At 33.1% G+C, this 26,315-nt stretch overlaps 1 protein-coding gene across 5 annotated transcripts in view; it reads left to right on the top strand.

Moving 5' to 3' along the window:
* Positions 1-10,461: 10,461 nt before the first annotated feature.
* Positions 10,462-26,315, top strand: part of LOC114330907 (multiple inositol polyphosphate phosphatase 1-like) — a 266,073-nt gene continuing 250,219 nt past the window's right edge. For 3 of the 5 annotated variants that reach the window (XM_028280345.2, XM_050649106.1, XM_050649094.1), the window contains exon 1: positions 10,462-10,741. The gene's annotated coding sequence lies outside the window, so the exon portion shown is untranslated. The remainder of the gene's footprint in view (positions 10,742-26,315) is intronic. The other 2 variants (XM_050649125.1, XM_050649114.1) reach the window with 2 other exon arrangements.

The following is a 26,315-nucleotide window of genomic DNA, read 5'->3' as shown; positions in this document are numbered from 1 at the left end:
ATTGGCCGATGTGTGATTTGGCCATTGTTTTTTTATTGTTAATGAAGAACTTATGAGAGGATGGGTTATCGGACTGCATTAAAAACTAAAAAACAATGTTTTTTAAAATGAAATAAACAAATTACTTATCGACAACTGATAAATAAAGTTTAAACTTCAGTTTAGGCACTTCGAGATTTCGAAAATAATATTTTTCCGCAAATCGCCAGGAAATTTTGACATTCCTGTCAAAATTTCTTGAAGAAAAAGTCAGGACTTCCTTACTGTAAGGAAATGTCATTTCCTTACTGTAAGGAAATGATATTTCCGTACAGTTGTTAGTGTTCTATTTATAAGCGTCAAGTTTGACAATTCAACCTCAATACGTTTCCATAGTAACCCAAGTAATTTTATTAGGAATTTCAAAGCACCATTTATTTGGGAATAAAATTATCGCGTTTTTTTTAAATCAATCAATATCTGTCGAATTTTAAACGATTTGCGGAAAAATAGTATGTTTACCTCGTAGGAAAAGCCACATTCCTGGACTCTGTGTTGCTAAGTCTCGGCTTGCGCCTCGACTTAGCAATCTTCACAGTCGTCCAGGAATGTTAAGCTTTTCCTACCCGGTAAACAATGTACTATTTTTCCACCTACCTCTACCGAAAGTATACTTTTCCGGACCTGATTGTAGGGAGCAAAGTTGTACTTTTCCGCCCTAGGGAGGAAAAGTAAAAGTAACGTCATATGTCATTCATGAAATATAACTTATTGACACCCTGTATAATATCTATTTTCTATTACGTAAGTATCTATACATTTTAACATTTATTTATAAAACACTCTGTATTTTGCAGAATGGTAAAAAACAGTAAATTGTTATTTTGATTTAACAATGTTTACATTAATAATTTGACTTATATTTGACAGTTGACAGTTATATTGTACCTACTTGTTCGATTTAGTTCTAATAAATTTTGTTGGTTAGTTACATAAAATAAATTAAGTAAAAATGAAAAAATGACATGTTATTTGAGGAAGGTGGAAAAACCATATGTATAACATGGGAGTAAAGTGCCTTTTCCTCCCTTGGATGATTACTGCCCTCCGCTACGCGTCGGGCAGTAAACTTCATTCTCGGGAGAAAAAGTAGCACTTTTCTCCCTTGTTATACAAATAGCTATTACTTGTGTTTTTGAGCCTTGAACATCGTCATTTTTCGATTTTTTTCAGTTTTAAATTGTTTATAACTCGGAAACGAATAACTTTAGACAAAAACTACAAAAGACCTTTTTTGTTCCATATGATTCAAAGAACCTAAAATAAGTCTGCCAGGGCTGAAACAATTGATTTTTATAATTTGTTTATTTTTTTTTTTTAATAAATAAAGAAATAACTCAGAAATTACGGCATTTCGGTATAGGAAATATTACATGAAAATTAATTAGTAGTTATTATGGTTCAAAATGCAAAAATATACTGGGTGTTCTATTCGAAATACTAAAGTTCATTATATTTTCAAAAAAACGCAAGATCTGGTAACAATCTGTAATTACCACTATAATATCGGCCGCATTAGAAGACCTTTACTCACCAAATTCTATAAAAATCGTTCAAGTCGTTTCCGAGATATTTGAGGCGTTCCATACATAAAACTCACTCTGTATAAATATTATATAATTAAACTGCGTGTATTACTTTGTATTAATTCTTGTTAAAAAAAAGTCAATCTTAAAATTTTCAACTAATAGCAAACAAAAATTTTCAACTAATAATAGTGTCAAAGCTATTGCGTACTGTGCTGTAATTTAATTTGTATTTTTTTTTATTTTTTATTTGAATAAATGGCAAATTGTAGAACTCTTTTATTCCATCTCATTTCATATACCTAATGTGAGAGTCCATCAATCCCTTTCTAGACAGATAATGTTCTTTAAAATACAGTCTAGATAAGTTTATGTCATTTGTTTGATTTTTTGTGTTTTCACCATGTTTTAGCACATGTCAGGTTATTAAATGCAAACGTTTATTAAGAAACAGACTGACTCCCGTGGGACATGGTAGATAGCCCAGTTAGTTAGAGTATAGGCAGGGATAGTTTAGATCGTGGGTTCAAACCCACCTAATGTGAGTTGTTTATTAATAAATAGCAATATGTTAGTGGGTAACTGCGAGACTTGCAAGACTCTTGCTGCAAGACCAAGACCAAGACCAAGACTGGGAGTGCAATACCAAGACCAAGACCAAGACCAGGTGTACTGGTGCAAGACCAAGACCAAGACTGTCCAAGTCTCGTCTTGGTCTTGCATTTGGGCAACACTAATTGCAGGAAATGAGGAAGCTGCCAGCCTCGCAAAAGAAGGGGCTAATACTCCGTTCCAGGACCAAGACTTTTCTGGGGACTATCGAAAAGCCACATCTTATCATATATCTTGAACTAAGGGGGCACCCTTAGTGTTCAGGAAGGCCGCAACCCTGCGGTACTTCTTTTTCAATATTAATTGATTCGGTTTTCCTATTTTCCACTTTTAATCTCGCTGTTTATTACCAGCAGATATTTGAGATATTTGACTTATCTCTTTCTTATCAAATAAATTTTAATAAACACCGCGAAAAACTAAATTCTTCTTTCATGGATTTTGCGAAAAATGTAACTATACAACTGCGAAAATTGAAAAGTTGCTGATTTAAAATAATATGTAAAAGCTAAATTTAATTTTCTTGAAAAACTGTACATTAGGTACATTAGGGGAGTGCATATAGATCTTCACTTCGGAACAAATAAAACAAGATAGAACTTTTTGTAATTTCATTAAGAAATGTTTAGTTTAATAAACAACATATCAAAAAGTTCTACTCGAGAAGTGGTTGCTTCATTTTTTTTTAAACAAATCATCATCATTCTCTTTGCCTTATCCCTATGCGGGGTCGTCTTCCCTAATTGCATTTCTCCACACAATTCTGTCTTGGGTCATATCAATGTTAATCCCCTTTACCAACATGTCCTGCCTTATCGCCTCCCCCCAGGTCTTCTTTGGTCTTCCTCTCCTACTCCTTCCAGGAATCTGCACTTCAGCTATTCTTCGTATTGGGTGATTAACGTCTCGACGTTGGACATGACCAAACCATCTTAACCTATGCTCTCTCATTTTGGCATCAATTGGTGCCACACCTAGACTTACTCTAATATATTCATTTCTAATTTTATCCTTCTTTGTCACTCCACTCATCCATCTAAGCATTCTCATTTCCGCCACATGCATTCGTTGTTCCTCTTTCTTTTTCACTGCCCAACATTCAGTTCCGTACATCATAGCCGGTCTTATGGCTGTTTTATAGAATTTTCCCTTCAGCTTCATTGGAATTTTTCTGTCACACAACACACCACTCGCTTCTTTCCACTTCATCCATCCAGCCCTAATTCTACTGCACGCATCTCCATCTATTTCTCCATTACTCTGTAATACCGATCCTAGGTACTTAAAACTATTGCTTTTCACAATCATTTCACCATCCAAAGATACCATTTTATTTGTAGTAGCTCCATCTTTAAATGAACATTCCAAACACTCTGTTTTTGTCCTACTAAGTTTTAAACCTTTTTCCTCCAGAGCTTGTCTCCACTGTTCCAGTTTTTGTTCTAAGTCTCTTTCACTATTTCCTACTAGCACGACATCATCAGCATACATTAAGCACCATGGAATGTTACCCTGTAGTTTCGCTGTTATCTGGTCCAAAACTAATGAGAATAAATACGGACTAAGCACAGAGCCTTGGTGCAATCCTACTTTTACATGAAATTTATCAGTCTCTCCCACACCTGTCCTTACACTAGTCGTTACTCCCTCATACATATCCCTCACAATCTTTACATATTCACCAGGGACTCCTTTCTTATTGAGTGCCCACCACAGAATCTCTCGAGGAAGTCTATCATATGCTTTCTCAAGATCAATGAATACCATATGAGCGTTTGTTTCTTTACTCCTTTTCCATCAACTGCCTTATAATGAAAATTGCATCTGTTGTTGATCTACCCTGCATAAAGCCAAATTGATTCTCGGATATTTCGGTCTCTTCACGTATCCGTCTGTCAATTACTCTTTCCCATATTTTCATGGTGTGGCTAAGCAGTTTTATAGCCCTGTAGTTTGTACATTGTTGTATATCTCCCTTGTTTTTGTAAACAGGTACCAGTATACTGCTTCTCCATTCGTCTGGCATTTGTCCGACTTCCATAATTCTATTAAATAGACCTGCTAGCCACCTTGTTCCTGTCTCTCCCAATGCTCTCCATACTTCCCCAGGAATATCATCTGGTCCTACCGCTTTTCCTTTCTTTATTTTTTGAAGCGCTTGAGTCACTTCCTCGTTGGTTATTTTGGTGACCATTGCTGCTACTGCCTCCGTTGACTCTACAGGCTGTCTGTCAAATTCTTCATTTAATAAGCTGTCAAAGTACTTTCTCCATCTCTTTTTGACTTCCCTTTCGTGAACTAGTATTTTATTATTTTCATCTCGGATACATCTAATCTGATTAAAATCTTTTGCTTTCTTTGCTCTCTGTTTGGCTATTTTATATATCTTCGTTTCGCCTTCCCTGGTATCAAGTTGATCGTATAGATTTGAATACGCTTCTGCTTTGGCTTTTGCTACTGATACTTTCGCTTCCTTTTTCGCCACCATATAGTTTTGAAGATCTATGTCGGATCTGGTTTCTTGCCACTTTTTATATAATTTTCTCTTCTCTTTTATTTTTCCTTGTACTTCGTTTGACCACCACCAAGTCTCTTTATCCTCAAACTTTTTTCCTGACGTTTTCCCAAGTATTTCAATAGCAGTCTCTCTAATACTACTGGCCATTTTTCTCCAAATTGTATTAGGGCTTCCTTTCATGTTGCAACATATTTTTTCTACTATTCTTCTCTTGAATAGACCTTCTTGCTCATCTTTCAGCAGCCACCACTTGATTTTTTGTGGTCCTCTCCGATATTTTTGTTTAGTTTCGCTTTTTACTTCGATGTCCAGAACAAGCAGCTTATGTTGTTGGCTTACTGTCTCACTCACTATTACCTTGCAGTCCTTGCATTCACGTATGTCTTCTTTCCTTATCATGAAGTAGTCTATTTGAGATTGATGTTGTCCACTTTTGTAGGTAATAAGTTGAGTTTCTCTCTTTTTAAAGAATGTGTTAACAATCGCCATATCCAATGCTGTTGCTAATTCAAGCATGTCATCTCCAGCTTCATTTCTAGTTCCAAAGCCTAATCCCCCATGTATTGTTTCATATCCTGTCTTGGTTTGGCCCACATGTGCATTGAAATCACCTCCTATTATAACTTTCTCCTCTGCTGGAATATCACTCAGTACGTCTCCTAATTTATCATAGAAAGCTCTTCTTTCATTCTCACCCAGACCTGTTTGGGGAGCATACACACACAACATTCAATACCTCTTTATCAATTACAAATTTCACTGACATAATTCTATCACTCGTTCTTACAACTTCTACTACGTTATCTTTCATTTCACTATCAGCAATTATACCAACTCCATTTCTAGTATTACTACTCCCTACATACCACATTTTGTATCCTTCACCTAGTTCTTTCGCCCTTTCTCCTTTCCACCTAGTTTCTTGAATAAAAGCAATTTGAACTCTTCTTCGTTTGAGCGCATCCACTAACTCCAGACTCTTACCTGTAAGACTACCAAGATTCCAAGACCCTATCCTGATTTTTCTAACCTGTAATGGTGTTCCCCCTGAGATAGTCCTCACCCGGAGATCCGAACGGAGGCTCATTTTACTTCCGGAACATTTTACCTCAGGAGATGCCATCATTTCAGTATAAGTTTTTATTGCGTTTGGAGAAGGTCTTTTCATTATTATGGCCTGAAAAGATTTTTGGATATTTGATGCCTGAATGCCTTTTCTATCAGCACCATACCCTGCCCTGCACGTTTAGCCAATACACCACCAATGCAACCAAAGTGCAGTATTACCCCACACCCGCCTGCATTTTTCTGTATAGGCCAGGATCCCTACTGTAAGGACTGCCCTATAAACCAATGTATTGTTGCCCGTATCCCGCCGCTAGGAGGCACGTACTTTGGTGATTTCGGGATTTTTTTTTAAACAAATGAACTACGAAATTAGATGTTTTTTTAATTAACCCCGAAAATATGAATTTTAGAAATTGACCATTGAAAAATCCTGACTTGACCATTGAAAAATTCAGAAAATTTTACAAAAAAACCTTATATAGAGAATTTTCTAAAATTAAAAATGGGAGGTTCTATAATTTTTTATTTATAACACTAAAGTCACTCTTCTCACAAACACTGGCGCACTGTAAACTAGCGTACGGCGAAGTGCACGCTTGAGTTATTTTAATGTAATTCTTTAACTAATGGATCAAATAAAATTTTACAAATTGGAAATGAAAGAAGAATAATTAAGCTATCTTATGGTTATAATAAAAAGAAATAAAATGCATGGGCATAAGAACGGTGTGGGCGGAAAGTGAGCCTTACATGAATTTTGTTTAAAAATGATTTAAAAATGTGTACCTAACTAATACAATTTTTCTTATACCTAAAACTCTCAATTTTGCACAAAGCAACTTTCAAGCATCTTACTAAATGATGATTTATTCAAAAAAAATCTCAAAAATTTAATTCAAATGATATAACGTCTCAAAAAATGTAATTTTTGAAATATTCGTAGTTTTATAGAATTACTACCAATTTAAGACGATATTACCCAAGTTTGAACAGATCTATTACAGTTTTATAACAACTTTTTTAAAGCTTAAAATGTAATCTTTAAAATGCTCTGAATTATTTTACTTTGGAAGTGAAATAAACTATATTTTTTTGAGAAAATTAAGAAAGATAACAAAGATGTAATACAAAAACCGAAAATTACCAGCTAAAAAAATGTTTATACAAAGTGATCAAAACTTTTTTCTGTAAAACTTACCTAAAATACATTTAATAATAAGCTTCAACAATAATAAATGTTCAGCAAAGAAAAATTTTTTTTCAGCTTTTATACAGTACCTATGTCTGCGTAACTTGGAACCTATTGATAACTTTTTTATTATCAGTTTTACGAAAAAAAAAGTTATTCTTTATAAAATAGTCTGCATCGTATATTATTATAATCTAAGATGCAATCATCAAATATCAAATTTAATTAATGTTATACGGGGTATGTCAAAAAATATGAATTTCACTCAAGAGTAAAGTACCTTTACATTTCACAATATCGAAAATTGGTGGAAAGAAAAGTTGTTTGGAATTAAAAAAATTGTTTTGGTGTTCAATTACATCCTTCTAATTAAAATATTGTGAATAATAAAGGCACTTTACTCTTAAGAAAAATTTATATTTTTTACATACCTCGTATAAAATTAAAACAGTTTGATATCTGATTGTTGTATCTTAGATTTTAGACCAGGGAGAGCATTTTAGGAATAATAACTTTTTTCGTAAAAGTGATAATAAAATAGTTATCATAATTATAATAAAATAATTATGAGTAGATATCCGTAATTTGACAAAAAATTGAAATTTTTTTTTCTATTCTTCTTCTTCTTCTTCTTCCTCTTTATAAGCAATTCTGCTTGTTCATTGGCGGATTGATACCTCTATGGAAGGTTGTCGCTCCATCTTTTGCGCGGTCGGCCGATACTTCTTCTGCCGATTGGTGATTTATCTCGTGCTATTTTGACCACACGTGTCTCCCCCATTCTGGTTATATGGTTGTTCCATTCTTTTTTTTTTTCTATTTAGTGTCCATTCGTTTATACACTGTACGTTACATTGTCTTCTAATATCTTCGTTCCTCTTTCGATCTCTCAGTGTATTTCCTGTAATTCTTCTCAGTACTCTCATCTCTGCCGTTTTCAGTAGTCTTTGTGTTGTGGCTGTATCGGGTCTTGTTTCTGATGCATATGTCATTATTGGTCTTACCCTGGCTTTATAAATTCTTGACTTCATCTCAGTGTTAATATGTCGGTTTCGCCATATAGTGTTATTAAGGCATCCTGCCAATCTATTTGCTTTTTGTACTTGATTTCTCACTTCTTTGTCTAGGTCTCCGTAACTTGACAATGTAATTCCAAGGTATTTTACTTCCATTACTTGTTCAATACTGATACCATCAATTTCTATTTTGCATCTGATTGGTTCTTTACTGATTACTAAAGTTTTAGTTTTTTGAGATGAAATTGTCATATTGAATTCTTTTGCTCTTATGTTAAATCTGTGGACTAATATTTGCAGACTATCTTCATCTTGGGCTATCAATATTGCGTCGTCTGCGTAGCAGAGTATTTTTACTTCTTTGTTTCCCATTCTATATCCTCTTCCTTTGTTGACGTTTTTGATGATTTCATCCATGATTAAATTGAAAAGCAGAGGACTCAATGAGTCTCCCTGTCTTATTCCGCTGCCTATATCTACAGGTTCTGTAAGTTGTCCATCTATTCTGACTTCCATCTTGTTATTTTGGTAGATGTTCTCAATAGTTTTTCTATTAGAATGATGTAATTGTATATTTAAACATAGTTTTTAATTTCAAACAACTTTTCATAATAGCATTTTTTGATATTCTGGAATATAAAGGTACCTATTTTACTCTTTAACGGAAATTCATATTTTTGACATAGCTCATATAAAATTGATAAAAGTTAATATCTGATAGTTGAGTTTTAGATTTTTGACTATCCAGAGCATTTTATGAAGGATAACTTTTTTTTCGTAAAATTGATAATAAAAAAGTTTTTCATGTCTTAGCTACGCAGACATACTGTATAAATAAGAGCTTCTGTATAATAATTTTCCAATTGCAATGCCATATTCGGAATTCGGATTCAGAATAATTAAAAACAAAATAGAAACATATTTGATCAAAGTAAAATGATGAATTTACCGATATTTTAAAAATTATTTAGGTACCTATATAAAACAATTGTTATTATTTAAACAATTAATAAACAATTAGCGGCCAAATCTATGAGTAGAACTTTTTACTTTAACATGTATACAGGGTGTTTGGTAAAGAATGGGCCATAGCTTAACCTCAGGTTCCTGAGGTTAAAATAGGCTGATTTAAGCTAACTTACCTTAGTACAAAGTTTATAATAACCGAGATACAGGGTGTCAAAGTTTAACTTTTTTTTTATTTATTATTGAATATTTCCTGACAGGTATGAGATAACAACATGAAATTTGGTTTGTGGGGTTTTTTTGGGTCGAGAAAACCAAATCCCCTACCAAAAATTATGTATTGCCCAGAGGGCGCCACATACGCCTTTAAGCACTCATTTATTACGTTCAATGTTTTTTATCCCTCACTCTGTATAATTTTGACAATAAAATTCTTATTCTCCTATTAGTTTTACTTAAAAAAGGTATACTTCTTTCTTCTCCCTAAACTCGACCGTTTTCGAGATAAACGCAATTTAAATCTGCGATACACCATCATTTTTAGCATAATAATATCATTGTAGTTACACCCGAAAAATAACTTAAAACCATAATAATTGTGCCAGTTCTCAAATTTATGTCATTGCATCGCAAATTCCGTTTGAAGAAATTTGCGATACATTTTTGGATAATTTTATGGTTTTAAGTTATTTTTCTGGTGTAACTACAATGATGCTAAAAATTATGTTGCACCGCAGATTTAAAATGCGTTTATCTCGTAAACGGTTGAGTTTAGGGAGATGAAAGAGGTATACCTTTTATAAGTAAAACTAATAGGGGAATAAAAATTTTAATGTCAAAATTATACGGAGTGACGGATAAAAAAATTGAACGTATTAAATGAGTGCTGAAAGGCGTATGTGGCGCCCTCTGGGCAACACATAACTTTTGGTAGAGAATTTAATTTTCTCGTCCCGAAAAACCCCCACATACCAAATTTCGTGTTGACATCTCATGCCTGTCAGGAAATATTCAACAATAAATAAAAAAAGTTTAACTTTGACACCCTGTATCTCGGTTATTATAAACTTTGTACGAAGGTAAGTTAGCTTAAATCGGCCTATTTTAACCTCAGGAACCTGAGGTTAAGCTATGGCCCATTCTTTACCAAACACCCTGTATAAACTAACAAAAAGTTTTAGAAAAATATATGCGTGTTTGAATTTTTCCGAAACAATGCATGTCTTCGTTCTAATTGCACTCCCCTACATGTGTTGAAAGTTCCTGGTAGCAGCTGAAATGTTTGGAAGCAAAATTTTTCTAAATCATATAATAATCACGTTTTATTCAGTTTTTTACATAAAATAAGTACCCAAAAATAAACAACTAAACATTGTATGCAAAACAGCAATATTGTAATCGTGATTTAAATAAACGTTACATAATCAAAGAAAACGATTAGCTATCGGTAGTTAATGCATTGGACAAATAAATCGAATAACCTCCCAAAATAAAGACAAAATTCTCTGCGCACTGGTCATAGAAACTCATTGCCATTGCGGCATAGAAAATCCTCTTGCTCTTGGAGTGTGAAACCAGTAAACTAGTTTCAACTTTTTCGACGTTAACATCATCGGTCTCCACATCACGAGCCGGTCGAGGTTTACGTTCGTGTACGGAGACTTCACCATTCTTCAGACGTACCTCCGCGTTTCCGTGGGTGTGTAATTATTATTCCGTATTTTAATTCACCTCTAGTGACTAAACGTTTAAGTGAATATTCCACTCTGTCTGAATTTACATTGGGTGGTGTCTTTTCGAAATCCATGTAAGTATTTGTGCTACTTTTACCAGCAAGTTTCTATAATGTCGAGAATTGTTTTTATAAATAATCGCACCTATAACGGTTGTTTTCGTATTGGTGTAACACTTTTGGATTGTGGGATTGTCGTTTTCTTGCGGTGTTGAGGAATGACAAGTTCATTAAAAGATTCGAACCTTTTATAATATTGAAACTTATTTAACTTATTTTTGCAACTATGTAGTTACTTAACATTTAATCGTTGTTAGCAATTAATTAACATAATCTGAGAATGTTAATTACGCTGACATAATTTATTAGACTGTCGTACACGTACAAAGGTATGTTTATGTGTTAACTTCATAAGAATAAGTTATCAAAACTTTCTATTTGTTTGAAAATCATAATATCTAGTGATTTTCATTTAAAACTGTAACTGTGTAGATTGTAGATAGATGTTTTGCTGTTGATATAATATCAGAGCCTATTTCACTTCAAATCAGGCCCGAGGCAGTACACAATTTTCGGGCCCCTAAATACCTATAAACGAAATAAAACGAAATGGACGAAATGAACATAAGTTCGAAAAACTGAAAAATGCGTGCTCAATATTATTTAAAAATCTATCGAATGACACCAAACACGACACGAGTTACTTTAAAATATGAAATAGGAACCCCCATTTTTTATTTTTCAGATTTGGATTCCTTACAAAAAAATAAATAACTTTTATTCGAGACATTTTTTGGAAATGGAAAATTAAATAAAAAAATGGAAAATCCCACTAAAATGGAAAACTTAACTTAACTTAACTTTTTTTGGTTTTAGAACCATATCTTCACAACCCAAAAGGTCCCCATAACGCTTTAGTAACTGCAAATTTAACAACCAATGATTTCCTACTATTTGTATCAATTTTTGTAATATATCATTTTCTATATTTAAAATAGCCAAAAACGACAGACTTTGTTGATTTAGAGAATTTCTTAAAAACGACTTTATTCTTTTCAGTACCGAGGCAGATCTTTCATCTGAAGCGTTGCCATTGCTAATGGGTATCTATATTTAAATAAATTGTAAGCAACGTTTCTTCATTTGTAAATGTCGATATGATGTTATTTTGAATAAAATAGATCATCACACTTTGCGGATTTTGTAAGATATTAGATGTGCTGCAATGCTGCAAATTTGTTTAAAATGTGCCACTTCTTCCACTAAATCATTAACATCGATATAATTCTCATACCTAATATTTGGTAATAGTTTTTAAGTTTACTGTTTTACTATTGTCCGGGAACAAGATGTTTAAAATATCGTTTCCAGAATTATAAGCATATTTTCTTATAGAAAGTTGCATAATTAAAGTATCACAACACAAATAGGTAAACAAATATTTATTTTAAAATTTTCAAGTCCTTTTAAAAAAATCGTATCGAGAACTTTTCCTCGGACGGAAAAATTGTTTTTCGTCCTCAGGAAAGCTCATCTTTATATAAAAGGCTTAGGTATCGACTAAAATTTTTTAGCTTTATTTTCAATTTCTAAAAATGTTTTATCTTCTTTTCTGTATACATAATTTGATTAAGCTATTGTAAAGTTCACACACTACTGTAACTTTTTATGGTTGTATTTACTCGGTTCCAAATTGTATTCCAAATCGTCGTCATAAGAATAGACTCTAACTCTAACGTATTCATTTTCTCTGAAAAACCATTTGCTTCTACTGATGTCATCCTTTTTTGGTTTGAATCTCCGGTTAATTGGTCCAACGCAATTTTAAATGAATGGAATGAAAGAATTTTGAAAATTTATTTTGTTATTGCAATAAAACATTTTTTAGTGATCTTTCCAGGGCCCCACTAAAATGCGGGCCCGAGGCAGGTGCCTCATGGGCTTAGTGGTAAAATAGGCCATGTATAATATATTTTCCTATTCACATTCTTTCGGTATTGTATTGTTTCTTCATCGTTTATTACCTTTTATCACCTGCTTTAATATTCCTGTTTCCTGGCGTCAGGGCCGATTCTAGGGTTTTGTGCGCCCCGGCCAAAACAAAATTTGGCGCCCATTTAAGAATGTACAAATTTACTGCAAATAAAAAAATAAAAATTAAGTAAATATTTTTCATAAAACTAATTTTTCTAAAAACGTGTTAAAAATACAATTTTTAGCACTCCACAGGAGCCTTAAAAATGTCACTTTAAAGCACTGGGTGCTTTAAAATTTTTAAGGCACTGCAGCTGCAGCTAAAAGTGAAATGTCAAATTTTGAAAGCAAACGTCAAAATATTTATATTTCATTTATTAACGATAACATTAATATTACTAGTAGGTACAATTTGCGCAATTTGAAAAATGAATTTCTTGCACTGCAGTTTTACCATTTTCCATGGTTAAGGTGGAATGAGTAGAAACAACTGAATTTCCAGTCGAAGTTGAGGCCACAATATCTTCGGATGTTATGCTTATGTTAGCAACAATGGTTGCTAAGGTCCGTAATATACGATGCAATTTAAAACTATCTCCTTTCAATGTATTAAAGGTTTTTTAAAATTTAATTTAAACTGTATTATTGCATTTTTAACATGTTTGTAGAAAAAAAAAATTGTATGATATACGTGTTAAAAGTACATTTTTAGGCATTCATGTGAATTACAGAATTCGTTTCGTTAATTCTGCAAACCTTCACTGCGTGCCTTAAAATTGTACTTTTAATTTTAACACTTATATCATAAATAACTATTAAAAATATTTATTTCTGGCTTTTAAATCTGCAAAATTTTGTATGTTTTCGGTTATATTTGTGTTTTTTGCAATTTCATTTTTCTATTGACAAAGTTGGCAAGCTAGTAATAACTTCATAAGATAAGTAAGTTATGAAAACTTTCTATTTGTTTGAAAGTCGTAATTATTTTAATTTAAAACTATTATACATAAATAGGTGCGCACCTGTTTTCCTATTTATATTATAAATACATTTTTCTATTCTTGTTCTTACTTAATTTTTTTATTTTCTTTTTTCATTGCTTATTACCTTTTATCACCTGCTTTAATATTCCTGTTTCCTGGCATCAGGGTCGGTTCTAGGGGTTTGTGCGACCCGGGTAAAACACAATTTGGCGCCCATTTAAGAATGTACAAATTTACGGCAAATAAAAAAATAAAAATCAAATAAATACCAACGTTTCATAAAACTAATTTAAAAATATGTTTTTCTGGCTTTTAAATCTGCAAAAGTTAAATTAACAAGCTATTTATTTAATCGTTTATTTGACATCGTTGATCTTAAATATATTTTAGCAAGTTTTAATTTATTGATACTACGTTTGCAAGCTGTAACGATTACAGAAATTGTTAGCAATATAATTAAAGGTAACAGCCGTGTGCTATCTGTCTATCATATCTATGACCAGGGCCGTTCCTAGGGTATCTGCTGCCCGAGTGTGAGAGTAATATGGCAGTCCTCCCCAATCCCAACCTTTCCAGAAAATTTATAAGCAATTTTACGTTAAATAAAACCAAATTATAAGAAGCTTACAGATTTTATTTAGTTTTCTATATTAAAGAAATAAATACATAAATATAAATACTGGAGAGAATGTTAAAATATCTACTAATAAGTTATTCAGTAAACTTTGCTTTTCTAGTCACTTTTTAAGGAAAATATTTTAACAACGTGAGACGCATCTATTTTTCTGAAATATCCTTTTCAAATCTGATGATGAATAAGTCTAAGGGTTTGCTCACTACGGAGAGCAATGGATTGTATCCTCGCTCCGACCCTTGCTCCCTGGTATTTATATTCGTGAATTCTCGCATTTAAAATTAGTACATTGTTTACCGGGTAGGAAAAGCTTAACATTCCTGGACGACTGTGAAGATTGCTAAGTCGAGGCGCAAGCCGAGACTTAGCAACACAGAGTCCAGGAATGTGGCTTTTCCTACGAGGTAAACATACTATTTTTCCGCAAATCGTTTAAAATTCGACAGATATTGATTGATTTAAAAAAAAACGCGATAATTTTATTCCCAAATAAATGGTGCTTTGAAATTCCTAATAAAATTACTTGGGTTACTATGGAAACGTATTGAGGTTTTCTATCATTTATGTAGAACACTAACAACTGTACGGAAATATCATTTCCTTACAGTAAGGAAATGACATTTCCTTACAGTAAGGAAGTCCTGACTTTTTCTTCAAGAAATTTTGACAGGAATGTCAAAATTTCCTGGCGATTTGCGGAAAAATGTATTTATTTTACATACCGATCGAAACTATATTATCGATCGCCATGTAAAATAAATACATTATTTTAAATGCGAGAATTCACGAATATAAATACCAGGGAGCAAGGGTCGGAGCGAGGATACAATCCATTGCTCTCCGTAGTGAGCACAACTTAAGAGTTTTATTTGCCCCATTGTGGATTGTAGAAATTTTTTATTATTTTAATTTTCGAAAAGCTCCTGAGCTGCGTTTAGAGGTAATGTTAAGAAAATTTGTATGTTAAATTATTAAATTTAAATGTTGCTTTATTTGTTCGAACCTTTCTTCCAATTTTGTTAAAGCAGTGTCCAATATAACAAAGTAAAACTTAATTTTAAATTGGTCAGCTGATTTTTTTGAGCCTCATCTTTACACATGTAATAAAATACTTATTTTTTCGTACGGATCCGAATCATATGACGGCACGTATCCACTATGTTGGGGTACCTCTTGCGCTTCGCGCTCTCTGCAACTGCTTCACATAGTGGATACGTTCGCACTCCCGGAGCGTCGCTTTCGCTCAGAGCTCCAATCAGTGACGGTTTATATGTAGGGGTGCGCATACCTACCGTATCCATTGGGGCAGTTGCAGAGAGCACGGAGCACAAGAGGTTCACAAACATAGTGGTTACGTGCCTTTAGGTAGTGTAGCATGGGATTTCTTCATCATTTTAGTGTTCTCTTCGTGTATTATTTTCTGATAATTTTTAGTCATTTCGCGACATACCATACCCATCATTTTTCTAGCTTGCTGGTTGTTCAGTGTTCAATTAAAGTATTTGTTTTGTGACTCATCATCTTTATAAAATCAACTGTAATACACAACAAAGAAAAATGAAATTAAACGATCGTGACCGTTACAAATCACTTGTCTCTAGAACACTTAAAGGGAAAGTATCCGAAAGTATTTTGTAAGATTTAAATTCAACAATAATTGGAAACAAATTGCGACTTAATAGCTTCAGAGTTTAAAAACAAATTATTCGTTCGGGGTAATTTTGGCATTAAACAAAACTTGAAATAATTTGTAGCTATTAGTCGCACATTCAGTAGCGACTTGTTTTTTTAATTTAAGGAAGGATATTTAAGTGTATTATTATACAAGAATAAAAAACCGCTAAACGCCGTAAAATGAGTGGCGCATACAATATTCCAGCTCAGTGGCGTGCGGTGACTTTTTCGAAAGGGGAAGCGATTCACTAAGAATATAAAAATATTTTCTTAAGGGTCGAGGATCGAGCCACTTCCCACCTGATAACACTCTGATGCGCAGGGGCTCTCTATCAGCAAAGTACTTATGTGAGACGTCCTGGGTACAAGGACTCACACACTAAATCCGTGACGCGTGAATGCGTGAGGCACTCTATTCCCGCTAATTCTAGTGACTAGTGACCTATCATTGATCTGTATTGCTAGCTCGGGCCTTGAGTCCTCGCGCCGATCTTGGTTTTCTAAAGAAGAATCCTATTTAAAAAAAAATTATACTCCGAGGCATTTTCCACAACACAAAACTTTCACTAAAATGACACTTATTTATACTCGAGGTCTATTCTCCTATCAATTTCTGATAATTGTTGAATGCAGTCTTTTTCTAACTTCTATAGGGCTAACTTTCAAAGTCTGTCTTCGCTTGTTGAATTTCTTTTAAACTCTCAATTTGAAACTTTTAATGCATTTTAATACTGCAAAACTTCGTTCAACTGATGCACTTGTGGCTGGGATAGTTAGTATGGTTTGTTCAACAGTAATTGGTTTGAGTTCAATTAGTGTGGTCGTAAATATTATTAAATTTATCTGACCTGGCCCATTGTTAAGACCCACCCTGAGCGATAAGCCACCGAGGTAGACAGAGTTGGTCTTTTGCAATTAACACTGACTAGACGGTACTCCCATAATAAAGCCTAAAATAAATGTTACCTGAAACCGGGCCTTTTATACTATTATCGGTTAATCGGGCTGTTTATAGTGGTAACTAATTGAACTTAACCATTTACTGTTTAACATACCATACCAGTTCACACAACTTGACCACTTCACACAGTGACTTGTTTAAACCAGTAGTTATACAGAAATCCCAGATTTCTGGGTATTTCTTTATCATTAATGTCAGTTGTTTCATAAATGATACTTAACTGAGAATGCAAAGCTGGGATATCAAAAATTTTTCATTATTTAATCGCAGTGAAATAAATTCCTCTGTGGGAAATTTTGATGAATTATAATTAGAAATATTAAGATTATATATAATTCTACAAATTCTAAATCGTTAAAATTTTGAAAGCTAGAATTCATTTGTTGTAGAATATTATCAAAAGGTCTCTTTCTTTCCTCTGTTTTCTCTGTCTCTCTGTGTCCGAAATTATCAATCTTCATTATTTTTCTTTCATGTTCAAACCCCATATGTTCAGTTTTATCCCAAATATTTTTAAACTGATCTCGTTTTTTTTAATTATCGTATTAATAAAGTCATCAATTTGTCTTATACAAAATGCAATACCATTTGATTTGTGTAAAATGTCAAATAAAAGATCAGTAAAAGGAAAAATCTCTGCAAAAAATTTAAATCGAAATATTCTTTAAGCGAATGCATGTAATACAACAGAAAGAGCTATGGAAAGAGCAATGTTAGGTATACGACTGTCAGATAAAAAGAGGAGCGACTGGGTAAGATCAAAAACAAAAGTCGAGGACATAACAACAAAAGTTGCCAAACTTAAATGGAGCTTTGCAGGCCACACTGTTAGACAAAAAGACCAACGTTGGAATGCCACGATACAACATTGGAGACCTTACCAAAGTAAACGACCGAGAGGAAGACCACAGATGAGATGGGTTGATGATATTAAAAGAGTAGCCGGAACGAATTGGAAATATGTTGCTCAGGATAGAGACCGATGGAAGGAGTTGGGAGAGGCCTATGTCCAAACGTGGACGATAGAAGGCTAAGAAGAAGAAGAAGAATGTAATACCGTTGATTGTATATACCTCAATCAACGGTATTTAATACCTACTAAGCACCCCTTAGCAGCAATAACAATCGGAGCATCTCACTTTCGGGAAGGCGATAGGACGATCGCTTCCAGAGTACCAAAATTCGCGCGACTAGTGGGTGCGGTCATTGAACCCTGACCAATTTTTAAACGGGACAACTGCATGACAAGCGGCGATTTTGAGATGCGCTTCTGTCAGGAGTGGACCGAATAGTTGAATTGTGTGCATATTGAGTTAGTTCGTACGCGATTAATTTTTAATATTTTTCAATGCTTGTTGCCTAAATAATAAGTAGATTACTTGGATTAGGGAAACATTTTTGATTATTAAATATTAATTAATAATATATTTTCTTATATCGAAGTATAAATAGGGAAGCGGTGCTTCCCCCGCTTCCATGGACCGCACGCCTCTGTTCCAGCTACAAAAGAGCTGATATGAATATTACGTGGCGCGAAAATGTATTTTCATTTTGATGGAAAATAAAATTCTACACTTGAGAGCAAAATAATCGACTCACTTGCTGAATAATTGTACACGTGGAATTTCCTGAACCTGTTGTCCGATTTGAGTGATTTTTTTAGTATGTTATAGCCTTATTATTTAAGAAAATCGATGTAATATTATTGTTGCTATACAGGTAAAGGTCATTTTATACCGGGTGTAACAATCATACTGTGTTTTTTCTTAAAGTTCGGAACACCCTATATAGCATATAAAAAATATTTAAATTAAAATTCAATTGTAGGCTTAGGCTTTATTAACATTTTATTTTTGACTCATTTGCTTATGTTGGATAATAAAAAAGTTAGGTACGTTTAAGAAAAAAAACACCCTATGATTGTAACACCCGGTATAAAATGACCTTTACCTGTCTAGCAATAAGAATATTACATCGATTTTCTTAAATAATAAGGCTGTAACATGCTAAAAAAAAATCACTCGAATCGGACAACAGGTTTAGGAAATTTGAGACTTCTAACGTGTACAATTCAGTAAGTGAGTCGATTATTTTGCTCTCAAGTGTAGTTTGATTTTGAAAGATTTTTTTACATAATATTTGTTAAATTTGAAGTAAAACGCGCCACAAAAGAGTAACTTTGATACAGTTTGAATTTTAAAACACTTTTGTGGCGCGTTTACTTCAAATCTAGCAAATATTATGAAAAAATATTTTAAAATAAAACTAGAATTTTGTTTTGCATCAAAATGAAAATACATTTTCGCGCCACGTAATATTCATATCAGATCTTTTGTAGCTGGAATATTGTATGCGCCACTCATTTTTACGGCGTTTAGCGGTTTTTTTATTCTTGTATCAGGAGTTTTTCAAAAGTTTTTTATAAATTAAATGTATTAAGTTGAATGTAAAGTCCCTCGATTACACGTTAAGCGTTATAAATGGTCGCCTTTGTCGCATTCTCTCCCAAATGATCTAGTAGTTATGACACCAGACTTGTGATAAGACGGTCCGAGTTCATATCCTAGCCATACTAATAATTATGGCCGGAAAAATGAACTCAGATTGCACAATTAATCTTAGCGTCGTAATCACTACAACTACATAAACCATTTTGGCGATAATGGTTAAACGGATTATACTTTTGGAGCTCAATAACTTCTGAAGAGCTTAACCGATTTTCATCGTTAAACATGAGTTTGAAACGTATTGACAAGTATCTGATGCATCTAAGGTCAAGTATGATAACTGTAGGCAATCCAAGAATTATTGAACTTGAAACCGTTTTCCCCATAAGAAATAGATTTGATCGTACTTATGAAGGCTAAACCTTAAAAATTCGAATTTTCCCAGATATGAGGTATACACAAAATTTTCAAAGTTTAGTTTTTTTGGCTATACTGAGCCGTGTGTATGTCTGATCCTAACCGCTTAGGCACCATTTGAAAGCTTAACTCAACGCTATTGATTTGGTGTATTTGCGGTTTTCCTGTCTCTCCTTAAACCCAAGATATATACGCCCAAAAAATATGCCATTTTGTATCTACCAAGCCCTATAGCTGGCTTATGGGTGGTCAAAAGTCACAAACTACAAAGCCGGTTCTGAATCAGCTCTGACCTCCTCTTGAAACACAGAAAAAAAATTCAGATCCGTGTAACTTTTACACACACATAAGTACATACATACATACAACATACATACATACATACATACATATCCATAAACATTTTACCCTTTTTGTATAAAAATTGAGTCATATTTCTGAGCTCGGTAACTTTTAAACGGTATATAGTCCAGGAACCGAAGCATTTCACCTCGCAATTTTTACAAAATGGATCGATTTACTTGAAAATTTGAAAATAAGTAGTGGATAGTTCAAGGATCAAAATCTATATGATGCCGAAAGGCGCTATATTTTGACTGCAAAAGTTGATAAAAATATTCATTCTAAGCAAAGAATGTTCTATACATTTTTTTGATAAAATTACTACTTTTCGATTTATTCGCTATCGAAAGTGTTAGTTTTATACAGAAAAAATCAATGTTTTTTGATATATACTCATTTACCATTCACTCAATTTTTGCCTTAGAAAAAATTTTTTCAAACCAAGTTCTTGGTAATTAAATAACCTACAATTTCATATAAAAACATTTTTTCGTATATCTGATGCTAATCTAAACGAATTGGAAATATGTTGCTCAGGATAGAGACCGATGGAAGGAGTTGGGAGAGGCCTATGTCCAAACGTGGACGATAGAAGGCTAAGAAGAAGAAGAAGAAGATGCTAATCTTTCTATTCTGAAGAAAATGGCACTTTTGCCAAACTACAAAAAGTCGTTATTCGCTTTTAACTCCAGTTTTTTTAAAACTAATCATTCTAAGCCAGTCAAACTTCTAGAATCTATTAATAATACATAAATAAAGAAGAATGAATAAGGCCAATGACTAAAAGCAAAGCTAACTTACATTATTATGCTTCCAATTGGATTTCTTTTTTTTTTCTCAAAAAAATATATTGATTTTTTAACCGTAACCTTTTCAATTTTTATCTTAGAAAGTTTGCTAAAAAATAATTTTGTAGGTTTTTACAAGATCTATAAGACTATTAATATTAAATTCTATTAAAATCCTCAGTCGCAAAAAGTGGTGACTTTGAAAGGGTTGGTAAAGGTGATTTTTGCATGTTATTACAAGATTTAATTGTCAATAGCTCACTCAATTTTTACCGTAGAAAAAATTTTTGCAAACCAAGTTCTTGGGAGTTAAATAAGCTACAATTTCATATTTAAATATTTTTTCGTATCTATGATGATAATCTTTCTATTCTGAAGAAAAGGAAATTTTTTACCACACTTCAAAAATTCGATATTTGCTTTTGACTCCATTTTTTTTAAAACTAATTCTAAACCAGTTAAACTTCTAAAACCTATTAATAATACATAAGTAAAGAAGACGAAATAAGGTCAATGACTAATTTTATTCAGGGTGGTGATTAGGGGTCTGACATTCTATTCATTATAAGCCACTTAATTTTTGAGCTAAAGACTTTGTTTGATTTCTGGAGATAGATATTTTTAAATACATATTTCAAATTAGTTTAAACAAGTTATCCTCGAAAAATGCATAGTTTTCCCGTCTTTTGACTTTGAAACTACAATATTTAGCATTTGACGAAGAAGAGCTAACATATAATAAAGTATAGCTCGATTACTATTGGTCTTTAAGAAAATAAAAAAAAACGGTTTTGTTTATTTTTTCAAAAGGTACATTTTTGTTAAGTAAAGTTGTTTTGATAAAACGAAAACTTTTTGAGTTATTTGCAGAAAACTGATTAAAAACATTAATTTTTTTAATATAAAACTAACACTTTCGATAGCGAATAAATCGAAAACTATTAATTTTATCAAAAAAATGTATAGAACCTTTTTTGCTTAGAATGAATGTTTTTACCAACTTTTTTGGTCAAAATATAATAAAAAATTTTCACCCCCGACATAGGGTGGCAACCACCCTCATGGTAAAAGCGCCTTTCGGCATCATATAGATTTTGATCCTTGGACTATCCACTACTTACTCTCAAATTTTCAAGCAAATCGATCCATTCTGTAAAAATTGCGAGGTTTGTCCTATTTTAAGCTTCAGTACTTGGACTAATAACCGATTTTCAAAATTAGACATGCGTTGGGAAGGTAATGATCACTTCTTCTATCAGAAACCGTAAAGGTCGGACTTAAATTATTGAAATTTTTGAGAGTTTTGGGGACGAGAACGAAAAACAGACCCTAAATGGGAAGGGTCGTAAAATCCACACCCTTGGACCAAAATGGAGATTTGACATATGGATGGGCGAGTCTTTCCTAAACTTTAAGATGGGATTTGGTCCGATTTTCAATTCAGTCAGATTTAGAAAATCGAAAATTTCGTGTATATATAGTGTCGCATGTAGGGGTATTGAGCGCCACTGACGAGAACTGCCGTTCTCTGGTAATTAATTTTGATTATATTATAAAATAGTGTGGAGTGTGGACACTTAAAATAGAATTAGATTTTTTAATAAAGAGAAATGGTATTAAATTATACAGGGTGATTCATTAAGAATGTCCAATCTCCGAGTTACAGATTCTAGACCTCAAAATATTAAGATTTAACCCAAATCACTTAAATAAAATGTGGCTCGTTACTGAGTTACAGGGTATTTTATTTAAACATTTAATAACTATTTTCACCCATTACTTTAAAACTGTTTCGCGTATCGTTATCACACTTGGCAGAAAATATAGGTACTGGACATCATACGAAATTATGATAAACAAACGTTTCTGCCTACTACCAGAGGCGTACGACACGGGATAGTGAATGGTTGACCCTTCCCAAATTCTACTCCACTGGCGGAATTGCTATTTTAGTGCAATATTTAGATTTTCCATTACTTTCTATCTAAATAATATACTCTTCATTAGTAGCGATAAAGCCGTTAGTTTTCGAGATAGTTGAAGTTGAAAATGAAACGGCATAGCTATTTTGGTTTAATGTGTTGAGCTCGTTCATTTTTAACTTCAGATATCTCGAAAACTAAGGATGCTATCGTTACGAATAAAGAGTATATTATTTACACAGAAAGCATTGGAGAATCTAAAAATTATGCTAAAATAGCAATTCCATCAGTGGCGTAGATTTTGGGAAGGGTCAACCGTTCGATTTCCCCTGTCGTACGCCTCTGGTAGTAGCGAGAAACGTTTATTTAACATGATTTAGCAGAATACACAGTGCCTACACTTATTGGCAAGTATTATAATGATATGTCAAATACTTTTAAAGTACTGGGTACAAATAGGTAATTTTTAAATTGTTAAATCAAATATCCTGCAACTCAATAAGGAGCCACATTTTATTTAAGTGATTTGGGTGAAATTTTAACTATTTGTAGGTGTACACAATGCAACATTATATTAAATAAACGTTTCTGACTACTACCAGAGGCGTACGACAGGGAACATTGAAAGGTTGAGCCTTCCCACATTCTACGCCACTGGCGGAATTACTATTTTAGCGCAATTTTTCGATTCTCCAATACTTCCTATGTAAATGATGTACTCTTTATTCGTAATAAAGTCATTAGTTTTCGAGATATTTTAAGTTAAAAGTGAATGGGCACAATGCATAGCACAAAATTGCTGTGCCGTTTCATTTTCAACTTCAAATATCTCGAAAAATAATGACTTTATCGTTACTAATGAAGAGTACATTATTTACACAGAAAGTGTTGAAGAATCCAAATATTGCGCAAAAGCAGCAATTCCGCCAGTGGCGTAGAATTATCCACTGGGAAGGTTTATCCATTCATTATCCCCTGTCGTACGTCTCTGGTAGTATGTAGAAACGTTTGTTTATCACAATTTCGTAGGGTGTACAGTACCTACACTTTATGCCAAGTATGATAAGGATACGTGAAATAGTTTTAACGTACTGCGTACTGGGTAAAAATAATTAATAAATTTTTAAATAAAACACCCTGTAACTCAGTAACCAGCCATATTTTATTTAAGTGATTTGGGTTAAATCTTAATATTTTGTAGTCTAGAATCTACAACTCTGAGATTGGACATTCTTAATGAATCACCCTGTATAGTTACGGGTATTCTATGTTTCCTTCAGTAGGTTCGGTGGACCTTTTAAATTATTATCAATTTAATGCCAAAAAATGCACCATTTTATGAACTTTCATCTATCAGTAAAAAGTAAAGAAATTTGGAGGTAATTCTTTGATAAATCAGATTACATGTTGCTTAACTAATATTTTTTCTTGGAAACTGTAAAATCCCTAAGAATGCTGAATTTTCAATAAACGTTAATTCCTAACCATTGAAAAAATAAACCTAAAACCTTAGTATTGTGTGGAAAATTGTGTCTTATAGTATTAAAAATGTGGTAAATTTCTGAGTGAGTCATCAATCAGTTTAAAAGTTATTTAATTGATTTTTCCCAAGGAACTTTTTTTGCAATAACATAAGTCAGAAAAAATATATATTCAAAAGTTACAATGATTCTACGGGTAGCATAAGCCAGAGAGAGAGAGAGAAAGAGTAATTCTACCAAAAAAATTTAAAAAACTAAGAAAAACCATTTCCAACATTGCAAAACATTGCCATTTTTTGATAATATGTATCAATTTGATTTCATCATCATATATCGAATTTCATAGTTTGTGGTTTGTATCATACCTTTACTATTCTCTAGATCAGTGTTTCCCAAACTTATCTAAAGCGCGACCCCTTTTTGTTAAAAAAATTGTTCACGACCCCCTACTCATCACCCAAACCAAAATAGCGACAAAAATAGCGTGCCTAATTTACAACTGATGGTTTCTCAAATTTTATTTTACTTTACTGTTTAAATTCAAACTAAATACATTTAAAAAATTCAACAATTATTTTAATAATTGCGATCTGTCCCACTAGTACACTAGTAGTACTTCTGCCAGACTAGCATTTACAATAAAAATAAATAATAAAAAGTCGACTGCACATTGTACACCGCGACATCTTTGTGTCTACATCACAATACTTTTCCATGATATTCGCGAAGGCTCTACTCCTTACTTCGCTACTAGATGGCACTCTGGAACGTTCTCGTAGCCTCGTTTTGGCTTTATATAAGCGGCGATGTGCAATGAGACCTCAGTCCGAAACAGCACGTTGTGGCGAATGCAGCGGTATTAAGTAATGAGTAAATATTTTGCGACTTACGTATTCCCGTTTACGTATTTACGTCTACGATAAATTACAAATTATGGATAAGTTTTTAAAAAGAAGTGCAGGACCATCTACGTCTGAAAGTGGCAGCAATAAAAAGAAAAACAGACTTTACAGTAATGAATATCTTAAATATGGTTTTACCATTATTTCCAATAAACCACAATGTGTTATTTGTGGAGAAGTATTGTCAAACGAAAGCATGAAGCCATCAAAGTTACTTCGACATTTAAAATAGCAAACATCCAGATAAAAAAGACAAACCCGTAGAATTCTTTGAAAGAAAGCTGAACGTCCTTCACAAACAGCAAGATACTTTTCAATTGGCAACCACTACTAACGAAAAAGCATTATTAGCAAGTTATAAAGTTGCTTATCGCGTTGCCAAAACTAGTAATCCGCACACAATTGCTGAAAATCTAATTTTGCCAGCAGCTGTTGAAATGGTACATATAATGATTGGTGAAAAAGAGTCTGCACAGTTAAAAACAATACCTCTGTCAAATAACACTATCCAAAGAAGAATTAGTGATATGGCAGAAGATATTCAAGCGCAAGTTGTGGAAAATCTTAATAAATGCACGTACTTCTCTCTTCAAATGGACGAATCCACGGACATATCTAACTGTGCCCAATTTATTACGTTTGTAAGATATGATACAAATAATGACATTCAAGAAGATATTTTATTTTGTTCCCATTGGAGACCAATACCACTGGAAAATGTTTATTCGACAGTTTTGTGAAACGCACAAGTAAATATGTTATTGACTGGGGAAAATGTATTGCTATATGCACAGATGGCGCTAAAGCTATGACAGGACATCAATCTGGTCTTGTCGTCAGATTACAAGAAATAAGCCTAATGCCACATGGAGACATTGTTTTTTACATCGAGAAGCTCTGGCGTCAAAAGCTTTACCTCCTGAAATGGACTGTGTTATGAAATCCATCATTAAAGTTGTAAATTCCATTAAAGGAAAAGCTTTACAGACCCGTATTTTTCGAAAAATCTGCGAAGACATGGGTGCTATATTTCAAAATCTTCTTTATCACACCGAAGTAAGGTGGCTTTCAAGGGGCAACGTATTAAAAAGAGTATTTGACTTAAGAGCAGAGCTTTTAATGTA

This window comes from Diabrotica virgifera, chromosome 1 (assembly GCF_917563875.1).
Source record: "Diabrotica virgifera virgifera chromosome 1, PGI_DIABVI_V3a".
NCBI classification, from domain to species: Eukaryota; Metazoa; Arthropoda; class Insecta; order Coleoptera; family Chrysomelidae; genus Diabrotica; species Diabrotica virgifera.
The sequence above is the reverse complement of the archived record's forward strand: the minus strand, read 5'-3'. Positions and strand labels throughout refer to the sequence as shown.